The following is a 10,725-nucleotide window of genomic DNA, read 5'->3' as shown; positions in this document are numbered from 1 at the left end:
TTTGTATTCAGGTTTTATTGGATGGGTGGGGGGTGGTTTTGGTGGTTCTGACTTTTTATGATGTAAGGATTTTTTTCCTTAATTAGTTATTTAATTAGTTTATGAAGGGGGGGCCGAGGGGGGGGGGATTTAAAGTGTATTTCTGGCTTTCGGAGAGGTGCTAAATCTGTTAAAATGGAAATGAAATAAAACAATTGGTGGTGAGGGTTATTACAAAAAAGTAAGGATTATTTCTCATACCTTTTGATTTTTTACCCAAAAATTATGTTATTTACAATATCATTTGACAGTCCGACCCTGAAGACTGCAGACTTCATGGCAGCCACTGACCTGACGATATGACAGCCATGAATTGAATATCGAACGCAGAAGAAGAAAAAGAAGAAGACAGTCTAACAGGAAAATAATTCTGGTATGCTCATAATTTCTATGCCAGTTTGAAAAAAGTCATGAATTGAAGTTTACCCAGGTTAGACATTAGCATGTCGTAATTGTGACAATGAATGTATCCGTAAACGCACCAAGAGACTTACTTTGAAAAATTGAAGTCATGCATCGTCAATATGACTACAATCACAAACTGAATAAGGGGAAATCATGTCAATTTGGTGGTTTGGATCATCAGCTGTTGCTCATTCGCTATAATGGTCTACTTGACAAAGCCCGTCTTCATGTGCTTCTTTGTTTCTTTATACCTAGTGTAGACAACATGTAGGCGTTTGCAGACTGTTTATTGTATTGCTGTTGTTTGTTTGTGAGTAAAACTATGGTGTGACCTCAATTGTTTGAAATTTGTTGTGTATGTTCTACTTTGTGTAAGGTGTTTCTCCATGCCCCCAGAAGAACCGACATTATATTAAAACCTTCATACCCTGAAAATACTTGCATACTAGATGTTGTTTCTTATTGTAATGATTGGGGACAGGCAAGCTCTTAAATTGTGCAAGCCTTCAGAAAACTGTCAAGTCTGATTTGCTAGAACAAGCGATATTAACACGTTATTAAGATACATATTTGATTAAATATGTGCAGGAACTACTTCAGCAGATTCATATGGCCAGTCTCACAATGCAAAGAAGGTGAGTAAATTGAATTATGTCTCTCCCACCTGTTCTGTGTTGTGTCAGCCGTGATTGCCTGATGAGAATTTGAAAACATGTTGCTATGGTTGGGTTCATGTTAGTTAGCAACATGTTTTCACATAGAAAATCGTGGGCACCTGAACAAATATCTGCACATTACAATGAAGTCTTACTTTGTAATCTGATGGTTTAATAACAACCCCCCACCCTCCCCCACCCCCACCCCCCCCCCCCCACCACCCCCCCCCACCACCCCACCCCACCACCCCACCCCACCCCCAAGAAGAAGCTCACATAACTACCAACTACACAATTTCATTACATAATCAAACAATGGGAAGAATCAGGATTCAGCAGTGCTAGGTCGTTGGGGGGGATAGCTATCACTAGGCACTCAGCAATGAATAGTTGAGGTTTTCACGGACATTAACAAAATCCGGTAACCTACGGACAGTAAATTTCACAGGGAAGGGAACAAGAACGTCAAAAATGGAAAAGTATGTTTTTTCTTTCAAATCATTGATAGAGCTCTGAAGCTTCACACAAGTTTTGCAGAGAGAGCAATCGGCCTCTTCATTTTTGGCACTAAAACATGCGCACACACAAAAAGAAAGTTTTTAAAAAGTGGCGCCGATGTATTCTCACACTCAGAGCCTTAGAATATTGCAGTTTGTATGTTACCAAATTGAGGCATGATTTTACTCCATGCAATTACCTGACCAAATCTGCGACAGTCGGGCAAACTTCTTACAAGTCGGATTGGGCCTTCAATCAAATACTCAGAAACCAGCAGCTACTTTAAGTAATACTAGTTTTGTTGTTATTTTTTACAGCTTGTACTGAATGTGTTTTCTTTTATCTCCTCAGAATCGAGTCAGCCAGAGAAAGACCATTGAGAGGGAGAGCGCACAGTAAAGCATATATGGCATGCACTTCGGTGGACCAGTGCCATCATCTTCATAACAAGAGATGCAGATCATATTTTCTTATGTTTAAAGTATAGCTGTTAGCAAAAGTATTTGACGATTCTTGGGTACGACTTTCGTGTTTAATCCTATTAGCTTGTGTACAGCCCCAAAATCTGTTTTATTTTGATTTATCATTTATAGTTTGAATTTTTTTTTTATGGAATTAGTCCAAATGTTAATACATCTAAGGTTGCAATATTGTTTTCTTGTATATACCCTTAAAACTACCTCTTCGTGTAAACAAAATTTAATTGTAAAAAGAAGTGTTTGTTCAAGGGAGATAATTTGAAGCGAATTTTTTTTTAAATCAGTAAAACTGCGTAGTGACATCCTCAATTAAATAAAAAGAATAAGGAATAAAGGTATACACACAGGTTGTACCCATTTTCTTGATTGCACTGCTTTTAAATAGAAAGCTTTTTTTCTCAGAATTATTTTACAAAAAAAATTAAAGGGAGGCAATTGATATGATAAAAAGGAAGAATTTTTTTTTCTTAGAATACTGTACACATTTAGTAAAGTATAATTTACAAGACAAAACACAGGGTTTTTTGGTTTTTTTTTACTTGACAAGAGAACCACGAGATTTGTGCAGATTATTTAAAATTTTCTGTACAGTATATTTTACAAAGACAGATCCATACAATATATATAATTTTGTAATAGATGTTTTCAATTTGTAGGTATGTTTTTTTTTAAATCAACAGTTCGGATAGCCACAACAAGTGTGTATGTCTTGTGATTTGAGAGCTTTAGCACTGGATGCTTAGAATCCTCTTGATCATTTACTTCAGTAGGTAAAGCCACCTTCTCCAAAATCTTCTCTCCTATTCTGTGCTTACTACAGTGGGTTTGACAAGAGAACCACGAGATTTGTTTTTGTACATATGTTGCTTTTATTCTGTACACTTTAATGATTTAATTCTATGTGCACATTTTTTTTTTAACTGTGTTTTTGTTTTTGTTTTCCTGTATTCAAAGTGTGTATGGAAACCACAACCTGTCACAGCAGTATTATTAATCTGGATCTCCCTGCTAAGAACGTAATTAACAGAACGTGTGCATGTAGCTAAAGAACTTAAAAAGAATTTCTGCTACTTCACTCAAAATACGTCCATCCTCAGTGGCTCACACTCATATTTTCTTAAAATAATATTTCTTCATACAAACATGTTTGCGAATTATTCAATTTTGCGTAAAATATTCAATTACGATTTCTTTGTGTGTTGCAAAATTATGTAATAAAATTATGCAAGATCAAATTCAAAACAGCAATAAAGCTGCTGACGGCAGAATACCTCTGTTGACTTCTCTATCTGTTGGGTCAAACTATGCCACAGGCATGTTTCTTCTAGTAGCTCAATATTACGTGATACAGTCTCAAAGACAGAACAACGCAATAACATTTTTTTGTGTAGATTCGATTGACTTTTTCCTGAAATAAAATATTCATTAAGCGGGTTCTGACTGAGTTAATATATTTCTGGAAAGCTGAACAACGCAATGCGTCTGTGACTGGTGAAGAAGCAGAGCTGGAGCTTTTTGTATTGTTTGTCGTTGGTTTTATTACACACGCACTCACATACGGTCAACAAAATGTTGCATGTTCCTGCTTGACAAACAAATGCCTGCACATACATGTGTGCACGTTCAAACGTACGAACATTCATACCTGTGCAAACAATCTGCCACTTCAAGTTCAACACCCAAACCCCACACATTCCTCCAAAAGGAGTCTGACATATAATACTGGCATTTGTGGTATTGAACGAGGACCTCAACTTCCATTGTCTAGTGCATGTGGGTCTCATGTTGTACGTGTGAAACCACTTACTTAAAAAAGAAAAAATCGTGTAAGCTTATCAACAAAAAAACGAACAATTATATTCTTAAACAAACTGGTTAGAATAACAGATTTAGGAGAATGCAATGCAAGGAACATCTTTATCTAATTCGGTCGATGCTTAGATCTAGAAAAGCACCCACTTATTCCAGTATAATAGAGAAAAAAATCCAATTGAAAAAGTTCCAGATCTAGACAAGGCAGCACTAGCAGCAATTTTAGCTAGCAAAATCGAACTTGCCCTGCAGTCATGCAAGGTCGAATCACTTTCCCTGCCTAGTGGGGGTTTGGCGGGTAGAGGGCCGGTGCTGGCACACTCGGAGTGAAACGACATGTCACCTACTTCGATAGCTTCTCCGGATTTACGTGTACAAACAGCGTCCGGTTTTACCGCTTCGATTCTAAACCCTAGTTTCTCATGTTGGTAACAAACTGGCTATTTGTTTATCAGATGTGTCGTTGTTCCACATTAAATGATGCTAGAATGCAAGGTCGCAATCATTTGGTTATCAAACCAGGTTGTGTTCTTTTTTTCATCACCTTTTTCGCGCAAACAGTTTTGCGCCATTTCTTTTGCGCAGACTGGGCGGGACAGGAAGCGGAAGCGCATCAAAATTTCTGATTGGACAATGATGCCGACGCCCACTTGACCCCCACTACAATGTCAAGGTCGGAAAGTCGTGAATACTGTAATCGATTTGAGAAATGTGCACACCGAATAATACATGATAAAGAAGGATTCGTTGTGCCCGGCTACGTGCTACAGTTGGAGATGGAAGTTCACCAAAAATGGGGACCATACTAACAAAAATACGGTGGGTAAAATAGGCGCCCCCATTTTTTCAGCAAACGCCACCCCAGGCCGCTTTGGACGGGTAGAAATTCCGTAGTTTCCAAGTCTATGGATAAAGCTCGCGTAAGAAGAATACGTCACGGTCGAAAGTCTTTGACGTCAATTAATGCATCATGACGTCATGCCTCCCTGTAGTCTTTCTCTCTCGCGCAGTGTGTGTGTTTGTGTTCATTTTGTGCACATGTGTTAGTGTTAATGTGTGTGTGTGTGTGTGTGTGTGTGTGTATTTGTGTGTGTGTGTGTGTGTACGCACGCGTGCATGAGTCTGTACTCGTATGTGTGTGGTGTGTGTGTAGGCCTATTTGTGTGTGTGTGTGTGTGTGTGTGTGTGCGTGCGCACGCGTGCATGAGTCTGTACTCGTGTGTGTGTAAGTGTGTGTGTGGGCATAAGTGTATGTGTGTGCGTGTATGTGTGTTTGTTTGTAAAGGTGTGCATGTCCGTCTGTCCATATGTGCGTATGGGTGTGTGTTTTGTGTGTATGAAGTTTTTTGTTAGAGAGTGAGTGAGTGCGTGTGAGTGAGTGTGTGTGTGTGTGTGACTATGTGTGTGTGTGTGTGTGTTTGAGAGAGAGAGAGAGAGTGTGTGTGTGGGTGTGTATGTGTGAATGTGTGTGTGAATGAGTTTGTGTGTATGTTTGTGTGTGTATGAGTGTGTATATGTGTTTGTTTGTAAAGGTGTGTGTGTCCGACTGTCTATGTGCGTATTTGTTTGTTTGTTTGCTCAACGCCCAGCCGACCACGAAGGGCCATATCAGGGCGGTGCTGCTTTGACATATAACGTGCGCCACACACAAGACAGAAGTCGCAGCACAGGCTTCATGTCTCACCCAGTCACATTATTCTGACACCGAACGAACCAGTCCTAGCACTAACCCCATAATGCCAGACGCCAGGCGGAGCACCCACTAGATTGCCAATTTTAAAGTCTTAGGTATGACCCGGCCGGGGTTCGAACCCACGACCTCCCGATCACGGGGCGGACGCCTTACCACTAGGCCAACCGTGCCGGTCTATGTGCGTGTAAGTGTGTGTTATGTGTGTATGAGATTTGTGTCAGTCAATGTGTGTGTGTGTGTGTGTGTGTGTGTGCGTGCGTATGTACAGTGTGTGTGTGTGTGTGGCCGGGTGTTTGTTTGTTTGTTTGCTTAACGCCCAGACGACCACGAAGGGCCATATCAGGGCGGTGCTGCTTTGACATATAACGTGCGCCACACACAAGACAGAAGTCGCAGCACAGGCTTCATGTCTCACCCAGTCACATTATTCTGACACCGGACCAACCGGTGTGTAACTTGGGTGTGTGTGTGTGTGTGTGTGTGAATGTGTGTGTGCATGAGTTTGTGTGTATGTTTGTGTGTGTATGAGTGTGTATATGTGTTTGTTTGTAAAGGTGTGTGTGTCCGTCTGTCTATGTGCGTATTTGTTTGTTTGTTTCCATAATTATCAGGGCGGTGCTGCTTTGAGATATAACGTGCGCCACACAAAAGGCAGAAGTCGCAGCACAGGCTTCATGTCTCACCCAGTCACATTATTCTGACACCGGACCAACCAGTCCTAGCATGCACTAACCCCATAATGCCAGCCGCCAGGCGGAGCACCCACTAGATTGCCAATTTTAAAGTCTTAGGTATGACCCGGCCTGGGTTCTAACCCACGACCTCGCGATCACGGGGCGGACGCCTTACCATTAGGCCAACCGTGTATGTGCGTATGAGTATGTGTATTGTGTGTATGAGATTTGTGTGAGTCAATGTGTGTGTGTGTGTGTGTGTGTGTATCTGTGGGTGTGTGCGTGCGTACATGCGTGCGTATGTACATGTGTGTGTGTGTTTGTGTGTGTTTGTGTGGGTGTGTGTCTGTATAAGAGATAAAGAGAGAGAGAAAGAGAGAGAGAGAGAGAGAGAGAGAGAGAGAGAGAGAGTGGGTGGGTGGGTTTGTGCGTGTGCGTAAGTGTATGTGTGTGTGTATGTGTGTTTGTTTGTAAAGGTGTGTATGTCCGTCTGTCTATATGTGCGTATGGGGGTGTGTTTTGTGTGTACAGTGAAGTGTGTGTGAGAGAGTGAGTGAGTGCGTGTGAGTGAGTGTGTATGTGTGTACGTGTGTACGTGTGTAACTTGGGTGTGTGTGTGTGTGTGTGTGTGTGTGTGTGTGTGTGTGTGTGTGTGTTTGAGAGAGAGAGAGAGAGAGAGAGAGAGAGAGAGAGAGAGAGAGAGAGAGAGAGAGGTTTGTTTGTCTTTCGCTGGGGTATGCAGTGCCTTGGCATTGCACATCTACTTAATTGTTATTAGAAATTGAGGATTGAAAAGCTGCCTTCAATGGTGCATCGGCAGAGGTTGTTGTCACGACAGACATGATCGTGTTTAGGTGGATGATTCCATGGCACTCGTGCTCTCTGGCATTTCGGTGACCGGACACACGTTGAAGCTGACTTGCACCCCGCAGTACCGTAAGTCAGCCAGATCATTCCTGTCAGATGTATCCCTAACAGGATGTGTGAAAGCAGCCACATGGTGTTAACGGTTTCGTGCAAGATAGTTGCTTTGCTTCACGCCAAGATGACTCTGTAAACAAATTCAAACACAGTTTTGGAAAAAACACGTGGTTAGAAAAGAGTCTACTAAAACCGCGCACTCCAACACAGAACACTCCAACGAGATTGTTCAACGCACGGAAAGACTTTTCGAACTTGAACTCAAGGGAAACCTTGACAAAGACGGCTGAAGTGTTTTTGTTTTTGATTCTTTCCTCGTTGTGTTTTAGGGCAACGTCTAAAGAGAAAACGCGTTAACTGCAGAATTAGGATGAAATCTGCTCATAGACGGTCTTCAATATGCAGATATTCAAAGCGATAAGGGATGGTGACAAAACTAAAACTAGCAAAGAAGGCGGTAACATGAATGAATATACACACAAATATGAAAATAAACAGTCAACTCGTTGCTACCGAAATAATACCTCGAATAGATACTGTCCACTTAGACAGCGATTTTTAAATAATTTCTTTTGGTTTGTAACTGACGCACATTTTTAAAAAAGAAAGTCCACCTTACTGCGAGAACATGTCTTTTTCTTTTGTAACTTGCTTTAAACATCGTTTTATTCAATCATCCATGTGTAGAAAACACGAATTTATACAACTTCCTTAAGATCTCGGTTTGACCTTGAAATGTACATCTGGCGTACCATAGGTATACCATAATTAAGTGAGAGTCATTAGAGTCCATAAAGTTAGCCAGTTTCAATGCTACATCTACGAGAACATCTAAGAACACTTTTTTTGTGTGAGGAGAATCCACATTGGCCACGGTTTTGTGTCCAAACAGCCGGCTTGCAGCCCGGTCGTATATTTAAACACAACTCAGAAATCTGCCTATCCGGTTACTAAGGTGAGTCAAAACATGTATTTTTCACTTTTGAACTTTAAAGGGCTACCGTAACGTTAAACCAGAAATAATGATTCAAGGCTATACTTAAATTCGAGTTGAGCCATTTTGCACTTGTTCACAAGCATGACTAGTTAACTAAAAACAAGTTTGCACGAAGGTGTGTGCTTTTCAAAAAGTGTCCTGTGTATTCAGAAAATAATAACATGGATTTCTTTACATCACTTCAACGTGAAGCAGCAAATTTCAGCTCCTCGACAAACCTCTTTTCCATCGTTGATTTGCATACAGAGTACACTATGCTTGAACTGGTTTTCCTTGAACTTCAAGTACCTGAAGCTCAACAAATATTCAGAAAATCAAATTGCTTAAAAAAATAGTGCAGGGTTCAAAGTTCTCTGAGCTGCAATGCGATCCTATAGTCCGGACTACGTCAAAGGTTGCTTGACCAAAATATGAACCAATTTGGTTAACATATATGAGAGCGTGACAGTGCCGCCTCAACTGTCACAAAAAGGCGGATATGACGTCATCAAAGACATTTATAAAATATAAAAAAAAGATTGAAAACAGAGGTCTGGGGATATCATACTCACGAACTCTCATGTACAGTTTCATGAAGATAGGTTCAGTAGTTTCCTCTGAATCGCTCTACACACACACACACACACACACACACACACACACACACACACACACACACACACACACATAAACACAACCACAAACAAACACACAGACACACACACACACTCTCACACATATGTACATACATACAAACATACAAATCAGAGGATTTTATTCACTGATTGAACAATGTGTCAGGCAACATAATCAGCGAATATAGCTTAGAAAGAGTGACATGCACACACCACTTTCATAAACACGACTAATGGACCAATCGACCACATACATACACCACACCCTCGTCTCGATTCCCCGTCTATGTTAAAACATTTAGTCAAAACTTGACCAAATGTAACAAGTGGTGTGACGCGAAATTAATACATCTAGTCAATCTGTCGAACTCACCGAATGAAGCTGAACGCACCACATTGTTTCACTTGGACAACAACCAAGAGCGTTGTCAGTTAGTAAGTTACATAGCCCACGGCCTGGGGTGCTTGAACTCCCCTCCTCTTCCCCTCTCCCACACACCAATTTGACCGAAAACATACTTTGATTATCTTTTTTTTTCTCTCTTTTCTTTTTTTTCTTTTTTTCTCTTTTTGAGGAGTTGTTTTTTTTTTTTTTTTTTTTGTGGTTTTTTTTTTACATGTATATGCTGTACATTACAGGACATCACCTAAACAAGGGGACAAAAAACATAAAACAGAACACACTTGGACAATTTCAACACACATGGGGTGGGTGGGTTTTCGGGATCAGCTCGTTACTCCCCCGTATCGCTACTCCCCCGGCTCGCTACTCCCCCGGCTCGTTACTCCCCCGTATCGATCGCTACTCCCCCGGCTCGTTACTCCCCCGTACACAGAAAATGACTGGATAACCCTGTGATAGTAAGTTGGCATGACATATTGTTCCCCCACCCCCACCCACCCCCCGCCCCCTGTCCAGCTGTTTTATTTGTTTCTTTGTTTGTTTATCTAGAAAATTTCTCCGGAAAAACAATATTTCATGCCAACTTACTATTACAGGGTTATCCAGTCATTTTCTGTGTACGGGGGAGTAACGAGCCGGGGGAGTAGCGATACGGGGGAGTAACCGTATCGTTATTCCCCCGGCTCGTTACTCCCCCGGCTCGTTACTCCCCCGTATCGCTACTCCCCCGGCTCGTTACTCCCCCGGCTCGTTACTCCCCCGGCTCGTTACTCCCCCGTATCGCTATTCCCCCGTCATGCATTCTGAAATAGTATCTCTTCTGCTTAAAATATATACTTTTTTTTCAAAGATGTACTGTACACGAATGTACAGGCAGATCTGGCAGTTGTAAGTTCTTTAAACATGCTCTCTCTCTCTCTCTCTTGAAAATTCAATTAAGTAATAACTGCATTACTTAAGTGTAATAAAAAGGCACGGGGGAGTAACGAGCCGGGGGAGTAGCGATACGGGGGAGTAACGAGCCGGGGGAGTAACGAGCCGGGGGAGTAGCGATACGGGGGAGTAACGAGCCGGGGGAGTAACGAGACGGGGGCGTAACGATACGGGGGAGTAACGAGATGCTCCCTTTTTACCCCTGAGAGAAAGTAAATAAATGTGGCATGAAACATTTAACATGTGTTTATGCTGGTTCAAGGATCACTAAGTGGGCATTATAAAGATAAGGGCGTTGGGCGCCTATTCATAAATAGTGTTTGAAACTTGAATTTGGGGTGTCAAACTTTTGCACAAGAATCAGGACTGAATAATTAGTCAAACTGAAAAGAAAAAATACGATTTTCGAGCTTAAATGTACGATTTTGTATTTCCATCATTTTCTTACCAATTCTGTTATCTTTCTTCTTTCAGTAAATTTTAATTGGGCGAGTATATACCTTTGTCAATTTTAATTGGGCGAGTATATACCTTTGTCAATTTTAATTGGGCGAGTATATACCTTTGTCAATTTTAATTGGGCGAGTATATACCTTTGTCA

At 41.2% G+C, this 10,725-nt stretch overlaps 1 long non-coding RNA gene across 1 annotated transcript; it reads left to right on the top strand.

Annotated features, from left to right (window-relative positions):
- The first annotated feature begins 278 nt into the window (after positions 1–278).
- Positions 279–3,127, top strand: LOC138947711 (uncharacterized). The gene is made up of 3 exons (XR_011449766.1): positions 279–412; positions 1,033–1,079; positions 1,950–3,127. It is a non-coding gene; the product is annotated as an uncharacterized lncRNA (long non-coding RNA).
- Positions 3,128–10,725: the final 7,598 nt, after the last annotated feature.

The sequence above is a fragment of the Littorina saxatilis genome, linkage group LG14 (assembly GCF_037325665.1).
Source record: "Littorina saxatilis isolate snail1 linkage group LG14, US_GU_Lsax_2.0, whole genome shotgun sequence".
In the NCBI taxonomy this organism is placed as follows: Eukaryota; Metazoa; Mollusca; class Gastropoda; order Littorinimorpha; family Littorinidae; genus Littorina; species Littorina saxatilis.
The sequence above is the reverse complement of the archived record's forward strand: the minus strand, read 5'-3'. Positions and strand labels throughout refer to the sequence as shown.